The following is a 20,682-nucleotide window of genomic DNA, read 5'->3' as shown; positions in this document are numbered from 1 at the left end:
GTACAGAATAAAAGGACTTCTGTTTTACACTGCATTTCCCACTTGCCTTGCCTTTCCTCCCCACCCTCTGTGAAATCACCCTACTTCATTGCTGTCTTTAACATTTTTATTATAAACTATGTACATTAAAAATGTTGCACTTCTATAATTCCATTTCTGTTTTTCTTTAAAAAGAAATGGGGTTATTATTTTAAAGAGGTAAAGGGATTATGTATATAATTAATTCATCACAGTCAGCTGATTCTTGTGAATGAAATAATGATGCAGTCTTCCTTCAGGAGACCAGCAAGGTCCTTGCTACTTGAAGGTTTTGTGTGTAGTAGATCTTCGTAAGCTTAAAGAAAGACCTGGACATTAATAGGAAAGGGAAAAGGAAAATAGAAAAATGTCAGCAACTAGAAAATGGAGGAGAAAATGAGAATAGCAGTTTCTACTGAGAAGCAAATACTGTGTGCTCTGAAGCAATGGAGGAAAGGGCAATCAGGACTCTTAAGTGTGTGGGGAGGGCAGAGGAAAAGAAGGTAAGGTCAGAAATGGGTTTGAAAGAAGAGAAGTAGATGGGTAGTGGGGTTTTTTTTTCATACTCAGTCTTGTTGGGTTTTTGTATGGTTTTTTATTTCTTTGTTGCTGGCTTTTTCCATAGAGAACTAGCTAACAATTTTTTTGGGGGGTTTTCAGAACTGATTGTTTACAAGCTATTATTTGTATATAAAGAGGAGTTTGACTGTTTATGAATAGCTGCTTAGTAGAACCCAAGAAAATTGAACATTGATCTCAGAATAGTTTCTCTGTAACAGTAATGTTAACAATATACATAATTTCAGTTTGGATTCTTTATGTCTTCCTATTTTATTTTTCTGCATACTACCTGACCAATTAATTTGAGCATTTAGTTCTGTAATAGGTTTCTTAGAAGAAGAATAGTTGCATCCGTCCTGCTTCGCATGCTTCTTGTCTTCCCTGTGGCTGACTTCCCTTCCAATAATACTTTGCCTCTGTAAAAATAAAGATTAAATTCTTAGTGATAATTTTATTTTAGATCTTGTCAGAGTTCAGGTGCATGGAGTTACAAATCAGTTTCATTTGTCAGACATTACAATGTATATTCTAGACACTGGTTTGTGTTGTGATTATGTGGTTGAAGGTACGGTATTCCCACTAGAAACCTCTTTCCATCTGCATTTTGTCAGTGTAGGCAATGCCATGTAGATGATGCTTTATGAACAGGCAGATTTCCAGACTGATTACTTCTGTTTTCCTCATCAGTTGTTCTGTATTGGATAAGTTGTATTTTGCTTGGCTCTGGGATCTTTTTTTTTTTCATTGAAGCTAATGAATTCACTTAGTAGGTATTGTAAAAACTCAAAAACAATTTATAATAGTTCCCTAAATGTAATAAACTTGTAACTCTTGCTAACAAAACCTCCAATCACTTTGCTTTTTATGCTTTTTTTATGTACAAGGCCATTGCTTGCAAACGAACCACAAAACTGAATGTAGCAATAGGATAAAGTGTAATATTTTCATATCTGAATTGACTCTGTACTGGAATATGAAGTGGCATGTATCTGCTGCCTAGTGAAATGAAAAATTATCAATTTCTTCATAGTTTTTGAACAATTTTTATGAAGATGGGACACAATAGGACTTTAAGCTGAGTTTTAGCTTCACATTAAACCACAGGTTTTTAGGAAAACTTTTTTTCTTCAGAGTGCTTTAAGCACTGAAAGATAGACTGTTATGTATAAGAAAAAATACTGTGTCCTGCTTACGTGGGATGGATAATAAAGGCAATATATCTAAAAAACAAAAAACAGTTGAATACAATGTAGAAGTGTACTAGTCTTTCCAGTGCTTTTGAAAATTCATTCCTACTCCTTCAAGTGAGGCAAGAAAATGCTGAATCGTCATCCTGATTCATTGTGGGATTTCTGCTTATATGATCACTTCTAATCATTGTATAACCCTTCTTTAGTAGAGGAATGAGAGCTCCTGTACAGATGGACTTTGTTAAAGATGAAGTGATAAGGAACAACAGAGGGTTTTGGTTCTAACTTGTGAGTGCGTCTTCTGTTTGGATTCCCTCTGAGTTCAGCTCTTTTATCTGTTTTTCAGTTCATTCACAAAAGAGCCCTTATTTTGAAATATTCATTTTTGTTTAAAAACAACGCTGCCCTATAAACTATTGATAGTTCTAATTCCTTTCTAAGAAAATAATATTTCTAATATACGTGAGTAGGTGAATATTAATTATTGCTTGCTCTCCATGTTAATGCACAAAACTTTCTTTTCTATTTGGTATACTCATGCATCTGTCCCCTTTCCATGTCTTGTATGTCCTTTCATTTCATTCTTCCCTTTTGTATCAGATGAACTTTCATCCATTTTCCTTTCTCCCTCTGCTCAGCAACATACATATGCATGCTTTCCTTTTAACCCAGCTGAGAACCACATGCTGCGCACCTGTCTCAGAGGGAATATGCCTCCTGAGCCTGTTTTGTACGAGGCAGGTGCATGGATGGTAACAGATATATTTACGTAATAAAAGGAAGAGGGTTTAACCTTAAGGATTCTACACATGATATTCATATAATAGTATGTTTGCTTGACTTTATTCATTGTTGTACACACATATCCTATTTTGTTACACTTCCACAGTAAACTCAAAATTTTATTTGTGAAGCTAAGCTGCTTCTGCTTTTGTTCATCTGCATCTTCACCTTGATACATGCTTCTGATTTGGTGGCAGTCTAGATCTTATCATTTTCAGAGAAAACATGCCCCATATATTTTGAGCTAGCAATAACTGATTACTTTTCTCCATAAGGATCTAAAAAAAAAATGTAGGGAGTTCAGAAATCCAGTTTGGATGTTAATTCATTTGTGTGTACTCTCAAAATTCAATGGATATACCATTCCTGGGTACACCATGCTTTTCCTTTTACAATGCCAATACAGTAGTAGATTGAGAACAGCTGTGACAACAAAAAGAAGCCAGTTTTATTAGCATTTTTGCCTCTATTAATACTTGTTAATTAAACTCTGTGAATGGTTCTAGTAAAGATTTTTTAAAATATCATTTTACAGATAGTCAATAATAAAGCAGAGCTTGGAAATAATCTCCTTATTCATATGCATAAAGTTAGTTCCATAAGCAGGGTTATAACCTGTTCTGTTCACTTTCGTTTTATGCCTAGTTCAAATCTGGACTCTAGAAAAGTTTGCTTGTCTTTCATTGGAAAATTTGCCATCTTAAAATTTTCTGATTTTTTTCTCTAGGTATTTATCCAGTTACTGAAACTAAACCTTTGTGGTTCCATTATACCACCTGAAAAAATGGTGTAAACTTTTATTTATTATTTTTTATCTTAATTTCTTTGAAGTGGGGAACAGTGCAGTGTGAAATAAATGTAATTGCTTCAGCTTTGCAGAAAACACTTAAGTATTCTTCTGGTACAGCAAATTCCTGATCAAATGAATGCGGTTTTTATTTAATATATAATTATATAGCTACGCCGGATACTTGAGTTAATTACAGAAAATACATAAATTAAGAAATTGATGAAAATTGCAAATAGTGAAAATATTTCAGAAGCATAAGAAGGAGAAGAAATGACAACTACTTCCTACAGATCATTTGCACAGCCTTAGGGTACAAGTTAAGTAACAAATCTTTTTCCCAGAGCTGTTGACAAAGTTAGCACCGTACTGACAGTCCAGGAAAGAGCAGGACAAGACCAGCTTTTACTCCTGGGCAGAAAAGCAGAGACTTTCTAATGTACAGGAAAATGAAGTTCAGTGAATGGAGGAAAAAGTACAAAACAGAAAGTGTGGCTTCTAAGCCTCTTCATGGCAGCAAATTTTTTAAAACGCGGTAAAATAAGGTGAGATCTTCTGTTAATGCATATTGTGATAATTGGTGTAATTTAGAATATCTGTACTATTTTCACTTGAGCTGAGGATTTAACCCATTTTGACAGTCTCAGTGACAGAATATATTAAAGATATTTGCTTGACAGAATTTGTACAATTTAGAGTTGGCTTGCTTGATTAATTCTTTGTGCTTGTGCCTGCCCCCTCCGCCTACCATGCTGAGGGCTCTGTCATTTAGCATGATTCCATTATATTCAATTGAGCAGTGGCTGCAGGAGGCCAGACGGCATATGTCCTAGGGCCATACAAGTGCTATTTAGCTGGATGTACTCTGCAAAGCCAGAGGCACTCAAGGGACTACAGAAAGAGTTACATTAGTGACATAATACTGAGTGCCTGCACCGAGTTATGTAAATGCTCATTCTGATGAAGTGTATTGTGTTTGTTCTCAGCTGGTTGTACTGTTGTATGTGTATAGTAGGCTGCTGCTGTTTGCAATAAATAATTTGCAGCTAATATTGTTGACAGTGTTCTTGATGAGGTTTAACATGTGTTTGCTGCCGTTCTTTTACCATGCTTTTTGCTTTATAGGACAACTTTCTTAACTTTCTGAATGCCACTAGAAAGGAGAATGGAAGGAGTTGTTTGAGGTATATAGAATTAAGGAATGGGCACACATCCAGGGAATCTCAGACAGAAATATGGGCTGTGTGCCATACACTGAACTTGCCACATATGCGCACATCTGATCTAGCACGCACACACTACACAGATGGTTAGCAATTGCACAGAACAACTCCACAAGGCATGTCCAGATCCCACTTAACCTGGTTGTCTAGAAATCCTGGTCATATGGTCAGTCTGTGATTTCACTCCTCCTTCTTCCCAGTTCTGAAATTCTGTCTAAGGAAGGAGGAGAAGAAGAAAAAGAGGATATAACAAGGAAGAAAGACAGACCAGGCTCATGTTAACATTAAACATGTTGAAAATGGTTAGGTTACCATAAAGTAATGAGCTTTGGGACCTCAGCTGAGCTATAATCTACTGTGTGTGTATTTTTAGTTTGCTGTTGCAGTGTAAAATGTATTCACTTCACTTAAGCTATGTCATAATAAGTTACTGTGAATATTGAAATAAAATGCTAATTAGATACAGTTGGAAGAAAGCACATGGCAAATTACTGTAATACTGCTGGTGGCTGGTAACTCATTTGCCTATGGTACCATGATCAGTTTTGATCAAATGTTTATTCTCTTCTACCCGCTCTTTAATAATGGGCCTTCTCCAACTAAAATCTGCACCAATTTTGAGTTCAATTAATTTTACTTCATGAGTTAGAATGTTTTTCTTAAACAATTAAACCATAGTTAACCATAATTAGAAATAGAATAGTTCTTAAACCTTTAAGTCCTCTTCATTAAATTGGAGAAACTTCTTTTTCTTCACAAGTCTCTGGCTAATTTTAGTTTTTTCTAAATAAAAAAAAAAAAAATGGTTCATGTTCCCAAATCTCTTCTACCTAAACGATCTGCTTGATATCGTTTTAAAGTATAGGTCTGATTTTAAGTGGTCTGACTATTCTCCCATTGGTAGGTAGAAATTTTTGCTAATATTTTGCATTGAAAATTGATAGGTCAAATCAGGACTTCAGACTTTGTAAAGGTGATTCCACATATGTACATCACAAGACAGCTTTAGGTTTGGGGTTTATTTCTGTGTGATGCATTTAAAAATCCACCTTTTTCCAAGATCTTAGCATTTCTGCAACACGTGCAATCTCACTGTTATCCATGACAGACTTTTTTTTTTTTTTTTGACAGCACAGTTCTTTTCTTAAGAGTTATATGTGTGAATTATTTATGTATTTCAAAGTCCTAGGGTATTAGGTACCCAACTCTGATTGACTACCAAAGTTCTTAGGCCTTACCTGTGTAAATGGTTATCTACGCTATTAGCTTTGATTCTGTAACAAGTAAGACTATTTTTTAATCTGCTAGAAGTTTTGATCTGGTATGCACTAAAATACATTCAGAGCACCAATTCTTACAGTGTTGTCAGTCTCTGTTCAATTATCATTTATACTTTTCAGAAAATAAAATTATAATGTTCAAGGAACAGAAACCAGTCTGATCCTCTGACACTGCGAAATTTACTGTTTGTTAGAATCATATTGCTTTTTTTATCAGTTGGTCATTGAATGAGTTACCTAAGGGTCACCTATAGGTGTCTTGGTAGAATTTCTTTAGTCCCTTTCTGTGACAGTTTTAAAAATAATGGTAAATTGTGTTTAGGTGAGAGAAAAGCAACTATTCCTCCAGTAACTGGGACTTCCTGTTCATAAGGAAAAATAGCATCAGACTTGGATGTCTTTTTCCCATAACAATATATTACCAATAGAAAATACTAAATTAATTCATGAATTAGTGTATGAATATTTAGGGAGTTGGTTCTTTCCTCCATTATATTCTGCTTCTATTTAATTCTAGGGGTAAACACAAGAGTTCCTTGACACTATCACTACTGATGTTTGTGTTTAAATTGTATTTGTGTGTTGCATAGATCTGGCTAAAAACAGATGGAAAAAACAGTTATGTTCTTTCCTCTTCTGGTCCTTGTTTTTTGACCTTATCACAGTGAAAATGGGTTAAAAGAAGGAGTCCAACCAGTAGAATTAATAATGCTTTATACAGATGTGATACCTGCTGTAGTTTTCAAATGCTGCCATTTCAATGACAGAAACAGTTTGAAAATATTTCTCACTTTACCTAAAAGCTTTTACATTTGGATTGCATGCTTGTATTGTAAGCTTTATGCCTACCCTAGAGCACAAGGTTCATTATTTTCTCAAAAACGTTGTTTCACTTTTGTCTTCTTACTTCCTTTAAGCTTCTCTTTCACTTTCAGTGATGAATATCTTTTTTTTTTCCTTTAAAGTTCACAGATTTTATCCCTGATTCATTTCAGACAATATGCTTTTCTTTACAGATCTCTGTTGCCTTTGAGTCTTGGTGTCCTGCTTTCAGCTGGGACAGAGTTAATTTTCTTCTTAGTAGCTGGTGCAGTGCTATGTTTTGGATTTGGTGTGAGAACAATGTTGATAGCACATGGATGATTTTGGTTGTTGCTGGGCAATATTTATACTAAAGGACTTGTCAGTTTCTCAGGCCCTGCCAGTGAGAAGGCTGGAGGGGCATGGGAAATTGGGAGGGGACACAGCCACGACAGGTGACCTAAACTAGCCAAAGAGGTATTCCATACCATACGGTATCACACTGAGTATATAAACTGGGGGAAGAGGAAGGAAGGTGGGGACATTTTACATTATGGCATTTGTCTTCCCAAGTAACTGTTACGCATAATGCAGCCCGGCTTTCGTGGGCATGCCTGGACACCTGCCTGCCCATGGGAATTAGTGAATGAATTCCTTGTTTTGCTTTGCTTATGAGTACAAAACTTAGGAGTTTTGCTTTACCTATTAAATTCTTCTCCCCATCCCTCTAGGTGGGGGAGAGTAAGCAAGCAGCTGTGTGGTGCTTGGTTGCCAGCCTGGTTAAAACACGACACTTGGCTATGAAAATTATTTTTCACTGTATTTAATAATGTCATAATTTATAAATTGTGTAAGCAATATATTCTCATACTCATTCATTTTTTGTTGAAAAGTTATCATTTGGGGTATTCTGAATACAAACATAAGTTCAGATACATGCTATAGGTTGTGTACATATATAAAAACTTGGTCAAGTTATAGCAGACCTGTGCCTTCTTTCTTCTGACTAGCTTTGCTTAGTTTTGGATTGCATACACATGTTTGTTTGGTTTTTTTTCATAACACACACAGTATTACTACTAGTCAGTAATCTAGCAAGTGCTTTATAGTTAGAAATGGTTGTAAATCTTTCTGAAGCCCATGAAGACTTTCAAACTGGAAATTGAACCTTAACTTTGAAAATGCCCTTGTACTTTAATTTTAAATATGTGATTAGAATCAGCAAACAATATAGGTTGGAAGGGATCTCTGGAGGTTATCTGGTTCCACTCCCTGCTCAAGGGTGGCCTAGCTTCAGAGTTAGAGTAACATGCTCAGGGCTTGCACAATCAAGTTTTGAATATCTCCAAGGCTGGAAATCCCACAACCTTCTTGGGAAATCTTTCCATGGTTGGCTGATTCCATGATGAGGAATGTCCTCCTTATGATCATTAGGAACTTCCCTTGTTGCATATCCCTTGTGACCATTGCCTCTCATGCTGGTTTTGCAGCTCAGAGAAGAATCTGATTCTGTCTTCTACATACAAACCTATAATATTGTTGAAGACAGCAGCTGAATCCCCCCTTCACCTTCTCTCCTCCAGACTGAGCATGCACTCTTCTGTCGGCCTCTGCCTCTGTGTTCCAGCTTTGTAAGTTGGTGGCCCTGCTCTGTACTTGCTCCAGTATATTGATGTGTTTCTTGCAGTGGGGACCCCAAAATTGGACTGCTCCAGATATAATTTCATACATCTCAATTAGAAGGCAATAATAATTTCCATCATCCTACTGGTTATATTCTATCTAGTACAGCCCAGCATGCAGATAATCCTCATTGCCTCAAGGGCTGACTAACTCAACTTCCTCTCCACCAAGACCCCAATTCCTTTTCTGCCAAACTTCTGTCAGCCCTCAGTCTGAACTGTTGCGTGGAGTTATTTCCTCCCAGGTGAAGGACCCTGCATTCATCTTCATTTGAGGAGAGGAAGTATATGTCTTTTTACTTCTTCTGAAGCAATTAATTGAAAACCTGAGATTATAGTCAGCCTGCTATCCAGGTTCAGTGCAACGGCAGACAAACTGATACCAAAGGAAGGAGCAGGAGGTGGGAACAGGACTGATAAAGATGTGGATTTGGTGAATAAAGTGGTGGATTATCACTAATGGCACCTGCATGCCTGCTTTCTATTTCAACCTCTTTATAATGCTTCTTGTGGAGCTATTAACTTATTTCAGATTTGTAGTTTCTTTTTTTCAAATACGTGTGCATAAATTAACTTCTTAACAGCAAGAAGAAATAATATAGTCAAATTTTGTCTCTGATGGTTGCTAGTTTTAGAAGCCACACCAGGTAATGTTTGGGTGTCCCAGAATGCATCCATTCTTATGGTTCTGCTTGCAGTTTCCGTATACGGCTACATACACTCTGAGTATAAAGAGCTTTGTGTGCTTAATTCTAAGTGAGGCAGACTGGATATTTTACAACACTACTTATTCCTGGTGGTTCTTCAAACTAACCAGCACCTGTGTTTGGAGGCCTGGGATTTAGAGTCTTGCTCTCTAACATTCAAAACTTAGAAGGGCACCCTTAGTCCCTGGGCAAATATCCTTTTTAATAAGTTGCTATGTAAGGGTAAGAACCACTTCTTCCTAGTGTAGCTTCTTCTTTTTAAAAATACAGTTCAGTTGCATGTTGGGAGGATAAGGAGAGAAGACAATGGGTTTCTTAAATACATTTGGCTCATGCCGTCTGGACCAGATCCTTCCAGTCCTAACTAGTTTCTGAAGCCCACTATGGTTTCACCTAGAATGAGGTATTTAGCGACTCTAATCTGACAATTCTATGTATGATCAAAATGCTACCTGTTGTTAAAGAGAGGAGTTTTCTTACCAAACAGTAAGTGTATAAAGATGATGAGATTTTATTATGATGACATGATGGCTAATGGGATGGTTTGGGGGTAGTTTTTGTCTTGTGTAACCTAAATGGAGTGACCTTCTGTGTGCCTGTGTGTACTGCTGTGCCAAGAACTGTCCCCACAAAATATCTAAATGCCACATTAAGGAATTCAGTAAAATTAAAAAATATTCTGCTACTGTATGAATGTCTGCAGTCTGCATGTGCAATAGTGTCCTGGTTTCAGCTGGGATAGAGTTATTTTTCTTCTTGGTGGCTAGCGGAGTGCTGTGTTTTGGATTTGGTGTGGGAACAGCTTAGTTGGGTACTTTTTGGCTTCCTGGGCCTTGCTGGCAGGATGGCTGGAGAGGCACAGGAAACTGGGAGGGGATGCAGCCAGGTCAGCTGACCTGAACTAGCCAAAGAGGTATTCCATACGGTGGGATGTCATGCTTCATATATAAACTGGGTGGGAGGGTCGGCCAGGACTGTAGAACATTGCTTGGGGACTGGCTGGGCATTGGTCAGCAGGTGAAGAGCAGCTGTATTGTGTGTCATTTCTTTTCTCCCACCCCTCTGGATTTCATTCCTCTCCCCTTATCCCTCCTTTTCATTAAAACTGTTATTGTTATTATTGTTATTTTCTTTTTTATTTTATTTCAATTAGTAAATTGTTATTATCTCAACCCTCAAGTTTTACATTCCTTTCTGATTTCTGGGGAAGGTGGGAGTGAGCGAGCAGGTGCTTGGTACTTAATTATCAGCTGGGGTTAGACCATGACACACACATATGTATACATATATATTTTACTGTATGTACATGAATAGCTAAAAATATGCCATATCCATATCTTGACTTTTGCATGCATGTTTGGTGATCTTACTTCAAAAAAGATAAAGTATATTGAAAAAAAAAAATCAACAGTGAGGTTCAGAGGTGAGCAATAGCTTCTGTGCAAGAACTTTCACAGCTGGAACTACTCTGCTTGGCATAGAGATAAAAATGGAAAGGGAGATATGTGAGTGATAATCTATGAAAACATGAAGGGTGTGGAGAAGGGGCTTAGGAATGATTTGGCATGCAATAAATGAAGGGGAAGATTCCAAACAAATTTATCAGTCATCAGGTATAAAAGAAGCAAAAAGACATTGTGAAATACCCAGTGAATATATTTCACTACACATTCACGTGCATGATTCTTTGGCAATAAAAGCATATGACGGGAAAAGGATGCATTGGTTCAAACAGAAATTGGTCACACTTATGGAAGAGTATCAACCGAGGTGTTGACTACAATGGCATCAATGCAAACTTTTGCTTAGGACATCCAGACAACACAAGCTGCTGGATCTTGGAGAATATGCCAGGGAAATGACCGGTATCGTCTGTCCTGTTTTATGTTTGTCTAATCATGTATTAAAGTGTTGACTGTCCTGGATCAAATAGTTCTTACACTTATAAATGTAGTGGAGTTATACCATATCCTGACTAAAGTTTCCTGAATATTTTTCCTCTAAATATTTTGGCAATATTAAATTGTTTTGGGACTTATCTATATTTAGTAACTGAACAGTAAATGTTTTAAAAGAAAGCGTATGAAGTAAGCCATTTTTTTAATGAAAATGTGCCTGGCAATATGGTCATTTTTCTACTGAAAGCAGAAAACCATTGATATTTCAGATAGGCAAAAAGAAAAAAATACTAAAGAAAAATGAAAAACATGGCAGAACTTTTCAGCTTTTGGGTTTGGTGTTTGTTTGTTTGTCTGTTTTCCTCCTTAAGAAGTACAAAAATACCTAGCAAAGAGTCGTTAGGGGCTGTGCCCTAATTCAGTCTCAAAATGGCATCTTTGTCAGACAATTGCACAGGGCTGGCAGACATTTCCAGGAAGACCTACAGGGAAACCTGTGCCCTCTGAAGCAGCAGCTGGAAGCTGGGGTGTATCAGATAGAGTAGATGCATCTGTTTAGAAAAGTTGCAGATCTTTTATCAGCTGGAAAAAGTAATATTCATGGTAAGATTAGAACATCTACATGTAGTTCTCTGGCTTTGTAGCTGAATCTTGTTCCTAATATAGGTGTCCTGAACACATAGTTGGCATCTTAGTTCCTCTTACAGCAAAATGAGATTGGAGGAACACCTCTGATAGAGCCTGAGGAGCTATTCATTGCCGCGATGAGAGACGGGACGCTGCTTGATCCAAGCAAGAGGTCGATTTATTAGCGATTCTCTTACATTTATATACATTTCTACCTTCTGCATGTTACACACTGATTGGTTAAATCTTAAGCGTGAACTACACCGATTGGTTATGTTCTAAGACACATCATTTAAACAATAGGTACTGATTAGTTTATCTTATCCTAGCAACAATCTCTATTCTAAGATTAGGGGTTTTTTTCCTACCTGACTTCCGTGAATAACAAAGTTCCTTATCAGCACTATCCGTTCCCTTATGATGCTGTTTGCTCCTCTTTGTCCATCTGGTTGTCATCTCAGCCCCTATGGCTCAAGAGTCTGTGGTTAACTTGTTCCTTTGTTCCCAGGGCTTAGGCCCTACAAGTTCTAAACAAGTCCTACAAGTCCATTCATCAGGCTAACAGTGCTCAGACTCTTGTCCTCGAGGCCTTGCCCTACAATTCATCTCTCTCTGAAGTAGACACATCTGACCACCTTAATTTCCTTCAAGCAATGTTGACTGTCTTGACTACATGTCCACTGACTGTAATGGGACTTTAACCACCTACATGTATATGTCTTAACCTTGAAGTGAATCCTGCTTTGAGCTGCAGCTCTTACAAACAATTAATTGGCTTTTCCCTGCTCTATGCATTCCTCTGCAACCTTTTTGCTATGATGCCTGTTTTATGTCCCATCTTGTTCTAGTCTGCCCTTTCTCTCAATTTTTTCACATCCCCTTAGAAGACACACTTGTTGCAAGAGGTCTGTTCTCCTAAGTCATGTAATGGAAAAAATGTGTTATAAACAACTGGAAAATATAGTAGAAACAATGAAATATGTTCTAATCTCAATGTTAAGTCTATGAACTCTGCCAGTTTATTTATTTAGCTATTCCTTCTTTAATTGATCATCTTGTTTAAGATTTTTAGACCTTCAGATCACATTTCTTGCCTGTGTGCCTATCAAGTCTTTGATTAAGCTTTGAACTGCTGCAGTAATGCAAATAACTAAAATATATATATATGAGTAGGCAGTAGGACCTTTCATCAGTATAGAATTACTCCTTTGCTGAGGTTTTAGTAGCAATAGGTGTTTAGGTCTTGATTCAACAAAGAATTTAAGCATGTTTCAATGCTCAAGTCATCACTGGGAAAAGCAAATCATGCAGGTCTGACAAGCACATAACAGGCTTTTCAAATTAAAACTGCACGTCTTTTTTGTACATGCCTGTGAAATGATCTCGCCTGTATTTAACACACACCTTGGACTGTAGTTTTTTCAAGAACTGCGAAGGCCTTAAACTTATTAATCTTGCAAAATAATGAAGAAAATTACTTTCTGCTAAGTTTATGTATATTTATTTTCTTTTTCACTTTTGAGCTGAAAAAACTCTAATAAGGGGTTTTGTTTATCTCATATTTTTTTCTCCATTTGAGATGTCTAATGCCCTTTATGGGTTCTTTTTTAGTCAGAAGTGTTTACAGTGGGGACTGCCACTTAAATAATGATAGCAACTAATAATAGCTAGGAATCATGAAAATTAGAAGCTGAAAAGACATATTACATTGTTTAAACCCCTCACATGCCATTTTAGGATTGTTCCCTATAGTATAATTTCCAGTGTTTTCTTTGGTCCAGTTGTAAATGTCTTCCTTGCACTGTTCTCCTAAGAACATTATCATTTATATTAAATGCCTCCTTGTCATCCCCAGCCCTGGAATTCAACTATGACAATTTTAACTTACCCTGACTTCTTACATATGTGTATGAGGTATCCCTTTTGGGTACTTTTAACTGTCCATTTTTGCAGTTTGGGACTTTCAGTCATCCTTGAGGTGGCTGTTCTTCTTTTAGTTCGTATTTGCATTTTATGAGTTCAGTTTTTAATCTTTCCCCATAAGCTGTTCCTTATATTCCTTAATTGTTTTTATTGCTTTTTTTTTTCCTGAATTCTCCAATTTGTTAACATGTCTGTGGGCCCACTCCTCCTTCCTGCTGAAGTCAATGGAAAAAAAATGAAGGCATATTACTGTTCGAAACTTTCCTATTTCCATAATAAGGTGGGGGGGTGTTTACAGCTGACTCAAGTGTATGAGTATTTTTCCATCTCCGTATCTAACAGGACTAGAACTGTGCCTGTCCTGAGTGCACATAGTCATCACCTAGCTCAACCAATTCTTCTAGCTGCCAGACCTTTTATTAACTTGACTGTGTCTGATTGGCTTCCAGACCAGATACAGTTTGTGTTTTTCCAGCTTGAAACATGGGGGAAATTTGCTTGCAACTCATTACGTGCCTGCATGGACACACTTTAAGGACATGACCAGTAATTTTGAGCATCTGAGGCCAGCAACGCTCATGAAAATACTATATAGTCAGAGTCCTTTGCTAAATACCAGAAGTACAGCTTACATATTCACAGGAAAGCTCCACTGTGAATATTCTGAAGCTGTCATCCTTGATACACCTGCTATTTTAGGTACTTTCTCTCCAAAATAATGCTTAGTGTTCATATTGTTCTAGACAGTAAAATTATTCACTCATATGTATGGCTCCAAATGGAAAATGCTTAGGCTGAGTGTTTATATGGAGCCACCAGCATTTTGTCTGGGACTGGATGTTTGATCCCTGTGGTTTCTTTCCCCATTTGTAATGACTTTTGACATTTTGGACAGTATATTTGAGGAAAAGAGATGCTTGGGGGCTAACAGCAAGGAGTTATTCAATATTCTGGGGGATTTCTGCACATATGGATGCACTGATGTACACAGTTTTTTTGCTCAGTGGTTCATGGGAACCAGACACTAGGCAGTTTCAGTATAAAAGCTTTATAGCTGGAAGAACAAAGTAGTGAACCACCACTTTACAGATACTGAAGAATATTTATGCCCCACTTGCGCATAAATTACTAGTTTGGGTACAGTGTGAGCAATATTTTGTGTATATCCTTATGACTGAGACAAGGTCTGCTTGAAATAAAATAATTTCTTTTCCTCTGAGCCTTATGCATATTATGTTTTGTCTGAGCTGTCTCGGTGAAGCCCACTTATTCATATTAAGGTGTACTTTCCACCATGTCCCTGTGCTGTGCTGGAGCAGTATTTGCAAGATGTTCTTCTGAGTCTCATCAAAGTGATCTTTACTCCCCCTTACTGAATATGGTGTGACCAATATTAACCGCTGCTTTAACAAAAGTCACTACATTAGGAAAATATCAGAGATTTCAGTAAATTGGCAAGGCCTTTATGGATAGGGAAGGACTGTTTTACAGATACTTTCATGGATGTGGAGGTGGGGAGTGAGCTACTGGAATGGCCAATATCTCTAAACAGTTTTTTTAGCACCAGGTTTTCTGATTAATCCTTGCAAAGAACTTAGCCAACCACTCCCTAACAGCCTTTCCCAAATGGAGAATTCATAGGAGCCTGCCATTAATTACCAGAGGGTGGCTCAACTCCAGATAGAAAAGGTAGTTACCCAATGCACATATTACTCCGTAAATGCTCAGCCTTACTGTCTACCACAGTGCCCTGGGCTGGTGTTTCCGGGCATGCTAAATGTCAGTGTTAGGAAAAGACAGGGAAGATTAAGGAGTATAAGGATTAGTGGCACTGTAAGGGCTTTCTATCCCTGGGCAATTGCCACTATTCACTTTGACTAATACTAATAAATACAGCATGAGCCAAGCACTAGCACCCTATATAGCTTCATTACGTGGAAATCTGATTGTTTCCGGAAAAAATACAAAAGAAATACATTTTAGCATTAGAATTCAGACTCTGATTTTGTATTCCAGGCCAATAGTTGCACTGTATGCTTTAACTTGTGCCTATGATGCTATGTTTATCAGTCTGGTAAACAGTCTGCTGCTAGGCTGGAGAATATACCTGGTAGCTCTTGAAAGCATAGGCATTTTAAATGGACAGCAATACAGTACTCCCACAGCCTGAACTTTCTCTCCAGTAGACAAGGGGTTAAAACTTAATAGAGATTGGGCAGGAGGAAGGGAAGAAACCCTAGGCAGAATGTCTCCACACAGAGAAACAGAGAACAGTTAATTTGTGCTCCAAACTGCCAAGGACAGCAGAAAAAAGCAACTGGTATAAATAATTAAAGCAGAGATTAGATAAATATTTGGGGAGGGGATACTGTGATGGTGTAATTGCTAATGTTAAAGAGAAGTGGACTTCTGTGCTTCCTGGCCCCTTTTGTTCTAAGGTTTCCTACAGCCCATTACTTAGTAGCCTGCCACATGCCATCATTTTTAGGGTTTAAACCACTTTTTTTAAAAAAAAAAAAAAGCTTGCATAAGAATGAACTGTAGAACACAGGCTGGGATGTGACTCTGTCGTGCAATATGGCTTTATGATTCATTCATTTTCCCAGGCTGTATTTCTCCAGAGTGGGTTCTGCATTGGCATCCTGAGCCCTGCAAAGATCCACAGGGCTGAGTGGAAGGAATATAAATGCTTCACTGGAGCCAGACTCAGGCTGGGGCAGTTACTGTCAATACACCAAAGTTGAAATACATTGACAGGGTGGTGGGGGAGGTGTTCTGCAGTGCTGCGTATCTCAGAAATACCTTATCTTGGGAGTAGAGAATTAGGGGTTTTTTATATGTTCACCAACACGGTTGTTTCTTCTTTGAGAGATAAACAGCTACAACATCAGGTAACCAACAGAACCCGGGGATTTTTATTATTTCAAAGGGGAAAAACCTAAACATGTTCTAGTAACAAAGAGCAGCTTTAAACATAAATAAATAAATAAATATAAAAATACTTAGAGACTATAGGAAATCAAAATCTAAACTAATCTTCAACCAATTAAATATTTTTCTATTGAAGGAAGTGGAAGCAAAGGAGCAACTTTCATTAAATACTAAATGTTCAGTGCATAATTTCTAACAAAGCCCTTAAAAATAAGGCTTTCATTAAAATACTCTTCAGAGCTCAGAAATACTTGCAAACACATCAAAGGGCACAAGAGCTCTATTAATCTATCAGTTTAACCACTTTGATTTTTCGTGTCTATTTTCCTGTGTTCACATTCTTATCTTTCACAATATGAATTGGTAACCTTATAAAAACATCCCATATGAATTGCTGGGTTCTGTGCCCTGGCAGCTTCTGTGGTAATCTCGGGGTGTCATCTGGTACCCTGCAGAGATTGCAAGTACCCCGAGCAGTGCTGTTGCTCACGCACTGCAGCCAGCCTGTACAGCGAGTCCAGCCTGATGCTCTTGGAGACAGGGAAATGCAAGGTACCTTTTTTTTTTTTTTTTTTTTTTTTTTTTTTTTAGCAGACTGTAAATGATTCCTATTCTTTGCTCCACAGAACATCCGATGTGGTGCCCAATCGGCTGAGAAAGCTGCACAGACGTCAGTGTCTGTGCGTGTGTGTGTGTGTGCGCGCGTGTGTGTGTCTGCACAGCCAACTGCAGCTGGAACCTCCATTAGAGCAGCCTTATTGATTTCTGGTTCACACTGCAGTAACAGGGCTAGAGTGCAGGGCGGGGGGTAGAAAAAAACGGGAGGGGGGGTGCGGGGAGGAATAATCCCAGCGATTTAAAAACAGGAATTAACTGAAGGCACATCGGGGTGTATGTGCATATGTACAGCACATACATGCCAGTTCCAGAGATGTGCTGCTGAGCTGTTCGCTTAAAAAACCCCACCGAACCCAGCAACAAAAATCCCCGGGCAGAGCAATCCCCACACCTCATGAAACAGTCTGCCTCGGTTTCAGATCCGTGCATGCATGGATTGATGTTTTCTCAACGCTGCTTTTGCACACCGGAGCTGTCCAGAAAATGTTTCTGTTTTATCAAAACACTACAGGAGATATGGGCTTTAAATGGCTCGTTCTCTATGCATGCACTTATCTGCTTGGGGAAGGTGGGGGGGGGTTAGCAATACAGCTCAGAGTCTGTCAAACACGGTGCATAGAGAGCTCCAGGAAGCTGCTCTGCATTTACTGGCAGTCATTTTCTTGTGATGCATAATGCACAAGGTGCCATTGCAAGCTGAGGTGTAAAAACTGGGGGGGGGGGGGGGGGGGGGGGGGCGGGAATGATGTTTCTGGTAGCAACTGAGCTTTTCTCTTCCTCAGAGGTTTCTATCCCAGCTAATATCTGGTAATAATTTATAGCTGTATGTTAATATGTTGTCTTGGTATTTCAGCACATCTGCAAAGAAAATCCCTGAAAAGCAAGTGTGTCTTTTCACAATCACTGCATGTCAGTCTGGCAAACTCTAGCTGTGAGCAGTATACAACGAAGGGGGGGAAACCCCCCAGCACTGTTATCTGTTTAGGGGGTGGGGGAAGAGGCGACGGTAATACCTTTAAAAAACCAAAAGGCGGTAAGCCATTATTAGCAAAAGCTATATTGAGCATGCTTGCCAGACAGGCAGCGCAGCTCAGCTCTAGTTCCGCCCAGACATGTGCCTTGCCATTTTAATTTTAATCAGTCTGCTCAGGATGGCTGCTGATTCATTTTGCGGGAGGGCCCCCTGGGAGCCAAGGTGGAAGCCTGAGGCGAGCTGCTATTGCATCAATGCAGCACTCCACATCAGACACAGGGAGGGGAGGCAAAGCTTCGGCAGCAGATCGAGTTCAAAATACCAGCCTCGGTATTAAAAAACAAACCAGTACCCCCCTCCAACAAATAAAACCTCTGCGGAAATAATTAAAAAAAAAAAAAAAAAAGGAAAACCCAACACCTCCCTCCCCGAATGACTAAATAAAACACAATCAGAGGAGAAAAATCTCTTCTGCTCCTTTCTTCCCCTTGTACCCTGGAATCGTTGGAGCTACCATTTCTTTTCACAGCTCCTTGTTTAAAAAGAAAAAGGATGCTCTCTATTTCTCTATTTACCTGATAACTAGCTGGGGGTGGGATACCTGATTTAGCTGGAGACTTTGATTTGTGGGATTGACAACCTTATTATGCAGTGAGCTTATTATTGATATTATTCTGCTCTCGGTTGCCATGACCACCTTGTGAGAGACATTCAATTTTCTCTCTTCCATCATCATTATCTATGAGGCCATCTGTTGTGGAAAATGAATTCAGCCTCATTTGCATGACTGATAAGCAAATTTTTTTTTATCTATTTAACAGAAGGTCATATGCCGGGGATTTGGAGCTGGTAAAAAAAAAAAAAAAGTAGAGGGAAAAAAAAAGGCATCTCGAGAGGATGAGTGGGAGTGCGTGCATTAGAGGATGTATGTGGAAGTAAAACAGATCCCTCAGGCCTGCTAGCCTATCCTACTGCATTTGTCATTCCTGCCAGGGCGACATTTTTTTCCCCCTAAGCTTCTGCACACTAAAGAGAGTGAGAGCTTTTTCCCTGCAGTCTTCTTGAAGCCCCCCTGATTTTTTTACACAGTGTTGGTGGGTGTATTTTAATTTTTTTTTTAATTCCCTGGAACATGGGGTATCTTTTCAGTGTTCAATGAAGAAAAAAGCAGCCTTTTCTGGGTCTCTGTGGTATGCTTCTTACTCCTCATCCTTTCAAAGTTGTAGTAAGCCAGGGTGTTTCTTAACCATGCTGAAATGTCTTGCTTATGTTTAACTTGTAAATGGTTAATGGTGCAGGTGTGGGCTGTGTTTTGTGCAGGGTGGGGGTTGATTCCTGTAGCTAACTGGAAAGATTATTGTGATTTTTGCAATCGTTATGTAGCTTGTACTTAAATGTCCATTGTTTGCTCTTTCCAAGTTCTTCTGGCAATACTGCTGTGCAGCCAATATTGTATTGGACTGTAGAATAGCTGATAAAAAATCCTAAAGTGTGTGTTTACTGTATGAACACATAATGTTGCATGCATTAAGCATGTTGTTGTTTATATAAACTTGCTGCATGTTGGACAGTACTTGTTTGATATGGAGAACCCGAGACAAAAACTTCACAGATTGGAATGCTCAATGACAGCCGAGTACAATTAAATAAAAGATTATAAGATACTATGTTTTTACACTAAAATGACATTTGAAAACCGTGGATTTGTACTTTAAAGGGGAACACTCGTATTAGAGTAGCATTTTGAAAGAACACTGTCTTAAATGTTTTTTATCTATAATAGTTTTTCTTTAGAGAGAAAAAGCTTTGTAAATAAGGGGATGGTTAATTCAGTTAACTCTCTGAAAACATCATAGTTTATACTTCAATTTTAAAATAGTTCAGATAAGTATGACTGTAGCCCATGTACATTTAGTGCAAATTTGTTAGTCTTGCCAATTTAGTGCTAAAAAGTAACTGAAGAGTATAAAAGAAAACGACTTATATTAGTAAAAAAGAAACGACTTAGTCTCTTATGGAAGAGACCTTACAGAGGTTTGCTTCTTTTATTTGGCACTAACAAAGATTAAACTTAATGGAACAGAAACATGCAATTTTATTCTGAGTACTGAACAATGTGCACAGCCTTATCTAGGCAAAAAGGTTTTTTTGAACATTTGTTTTCTGCAGAAGTTGTGTGTGCATAAAAGTAGACTTTTTACATGATAAATGCTTTGCATCGTTGTTGATACTCCTTTTAAAGACAGATAGGCAGTACTCTTGCAAATAAATATATTTGGATTTTGTTTATAACCCATGGGGAATATCTTTTTATCTTTTTATATACTTGCAGTGGAGAAATGGTCATGAGTGCTGAATTTCAGGTCGAGAGAAGTTTCACTTTTATTGAGGTCAGCTAGTAACCAGATCTCTGACTTGTCTACATTAAGTAACTTACTCTAAATTACTTGTTTAAAATTCTTCTTTTTATTTTTCTTTTCGAAAACACTCTGCAACAGATCTAGCATTAACTTGTTGTGATAATTTATTGCTGATAATTGTTTAAAGGGTACTCTTTTCTCCTACCCCTCTGATTTCAGAAAGAGTATCTTTCTTGTAGATTTTTAAAAAGGAATAAGATTTAATGCTCCTTTGGCATCCGCCATATTTATCATGCCTGTTGGAATTTGCGGTGGAAGTT

The 20,682-nt window shown here is 38.1% G+C and overlaps 1 protein-coding gene and 1 long non-coding RNA gene across 2 annotated transcripts in view; one reads left to right on the top strand and one right to left on the bottom strand.

The window, feature by feature from the left end:
- Positions 1-669: 669 nt before the first annotated feature.
- On the bottom strand, positions 670-4,762 carry LOC308064021. The gene is made up of 2 exons (XR_013928158.1): positions 4,701-4,762; positions 670-995 (listed from the first exon to the last, which is right to left on the bottom strand). It is a non-coding gene; the product is annotated as an uncharacterized lncRNA (long non-coding RNA).
- Positions 992-20,682, top strand: part of MYT1L (myelin transcription factor 1 like) — a 331,228-nt gene continuing 311,537 nt past the window's right edge. The window contains exon 1 of the mRNA XM_080387780.1: positions 992-19,096. The gene's annotated coding sequence lies outside the window, so the exon portion shown is untranslated. The remainder of the gene's footprint in view (positions 19,097-20,682) is intronic.

The sequence above is a fragment of the Falco punctatus genome (genome assembly GCF_963210335.1).
Source record: "Falco punctatus genome assembly, chromosome: 5".
Classification (NCBI taxonomy): domain Eukaryota; kingdom Metazoa; phylum Chordata; class Aves; order Falconiformes; family Falconidae; genus Falco; species Falco punctatus.
The sequence above is the reverse complement of the archived record's forward strand: the minus strand, read 5'-3'. Positions and strand labels throughout refer to the sequence as shown.